Here is a 2,624-nt window from a genome sequence, read left to right on the forward strand (position 1 = left end):
GTGGTCGACCAACAAAGATTACTCCAAAAGCAAGGCATGTAATAGTTGGCGAGGTCAAAAAGGACCCCAGGGTAACTTCTAAGCAACTGAAGGCCTCTGTTTTGTGGATGGGCGAGACCAAAATAGAACTTTTTGGTTTAAATGAAAAGTGTTATGTTTAGAGAAAGGAAAACACTGCATTCCAGCATAAGAACCTTATCCCATCTGTGAAACATGGTGGTGGTAGTATCATAGTTTGGGCCTGTTTTGCTGCATCTGGGCCAGGACGACTTGCCTTCATTGATGGAACAATGAATTCTGAATTATATCAGAGAATTCTAAAGGAAAATGTCAGGACATCTGTCCATGAACTGAATCTCAAGAGAAGGTGGGTCAGGCAGCAAGACAACGATCCTAAGCACACAAGTCGTTCTACCAAAGAATGGTTAAAGAAGAATAAATTTAATGTTTTTGAATGGCCAAGTCAAAGTCCTGAACTTAATCCAATCAAAATGTTGTGGAAGAACCTGAAGCGAGCAGTTAATGTGAGGAAACCCACCAATATCACAGAGCTGAAGCTATTCTGTACAGAGGAATGGGCTAAAATTCCTCCAAACTGGTGTGCAGAAATGATCAAAAGTTACCTGAAATGTTTAGTTGCAGTTATTGCTGAAAAAAGGAGTCACACCAGATACTGAAAGCAAAGCTTCATATACTTTTGCACTCACAAATATGTAATATTCGATCATTTTCCTAAATAAATAATTGACCAAGTATAATATTTTTGTCTCATTTGTTTAACTGGTTTCTCTTTATCTACTTTTAGGACTTGAGTGAAAATCTGATGATGTTTTAGGTCATATTTATGGAGAAATATAGAAAATTCTAAAGGGTTCACAAACTTTCAAGCACAAATGCAGATAAAGCAAGCTCAATTAACCACCTCAAAACTTTCTCCGACATTTTTAAATCTATAAAGAATGTAACCATTGACATGAAAACGGGAGTGATTGCGCTCATATATGGTTTTATGCTCGTTTGTTAAAGCAAACTAATCTCCTAGCAACTCCGAAAAGTTAAATGTGTTGCTCTACTCACCCACGTTTTTAAGAAACAGCCCTCAAATGTGTAATATAAACCAGTTCCGATCACATTAATGCAAATCTGCTATGATCTCAAAATTTGAAGGGCCAGGTTAAGGAATGGGCTGGTTAGACAGGCTATGCTGCAGCATTGATTATTGGTATTTAAGTTCTTCTAAGAGTTCAGTACTAGACAAGTGATGTCACTGCTCTGAATGTTTCCAGTGATTTTTTAATAAAAATGGCTGCATCGCTTCAAAGCACAATTTTTTTCAAATCTTCCACATTAAAAAGAAAATACTTCTATCACTTCTTGGCCTTTTGGCTAAGATCAAGAGTAGTATCTGTTCTTATCAGTTTAATATCTGATAAGTCCCCTATCTGGGGACCATATTTTAAACTGATTTTTGGAAGAAGGAAATGGAATAGGGGCTTGCTCTGTCCACTCCACGCATCGATCAGACACAATACTTCTAATAAAACATAGAACATGTGACACGTTTCCTTTAAGAAAAAATAAAGAGCACCTTCAACAGTAAAAAGACCATCACTTTTGCCCATGTGGCTACTGATGGCTTTATAAATCCTTCCTGAGTCAACTTTTGACAAATAGTCTCATATAATTTTCTTCTTGAGAAGTAATGTCTTATAGGCTTAGGAATGAGCAGACACCTTTGCTGTAGTGTTGTTAATATGAGTGACTATACTAGCTACCTCATCCTTGTCCAGTCACACCAAAACCTATTTTCTTAGCAACTGTCACAAACTCGACTCAGAGTCATAGAAAGGTTTGTGGTAGCCACCCGCATATTTGGTTTCCTGGCTGCAAATTGTAGTCTTAAATGATAGCACTGCTGTGCACAAAACCGTGTCCAAAACAGAACTGAGGGAACAGGGAAAAGGTGGAGGCTTTTAAAGGGGAAGACAGGAAGTGAGACCAAAGGGGTCGGTCTCAGGAAGGTCTTCAGCCATAGGTTTGAGCCCGGACGTGACATTACAGGGGCCAGAACTGCCAAGGTCTTCTTCCATAGGCTCAGTCCTGGAAGTGACGTCAAGAGGGCCAGGTGGAATCTCCTGTGAATGGTCTGCAGGTAAGGGAGAAAAAGAGTATGATTCGGAACTGCTCTTACTCAAGCCCTTTAGCTGCCTCCCATGAGCACGTGTGTGACACAACATACACACCTTCCATATGCTGGATCATTGTGTATTCCTGCAGAAGGCTCCCAATAGAACCTTCTTCTGCAATAAAGAAAATAATGGACTAGCACTTTTCAATCCTTTAACAGAAATATGTGGGTCTTAATATCAATTACTCATGAAGCAAATCTTTGATGACACAAATGTCCTTATATTTTCACTCTGTTAAAAAGTTTGAATCTAATGGCATCTGGGCTCTAAAACCTGAAGCAACTAAAAGCAGCAGTGGCATGGCTTGTTTGTGTTGACCCAAATGGTAGAAGCCATATTCCATGGTGAGTGCCATGGGCTGTACATAATCAACATGTATAGTGTGTGCTTCCTGTGTCTATTACCACATCTTTTTCCATGACTCATATCAGAAAC

General features: G+C 39.2%; 1 pseudogene; it reads left to right on the top strand.

Annotated features, from left to right (window-relative positions):
• The first annotated feature begins 1,366 nt into the window (after positions 1-1,366).
• LOC120533132 lies at positions 1,367-1,539 on the top strand (annotated as a pseudogene).
• The last annotated feature ends 1,085 nt before the right edge of the window (positions 1,540-2,624 follow it).

Source organism: Polypterus senegalus, chromosome 7 (assembly GCF_016835505.1).
Source record: "Polypterus senegalus isolate Bchr_013 chromosome 7, ASM1683550v1, whole genome shotgun sequence".
Lineage (NCBI taxonomy): Eukaryota > Metazoa > Chordata > Cladistia > Polypteriformes > Polypteridae > Polypterus > Polypterus senegalus.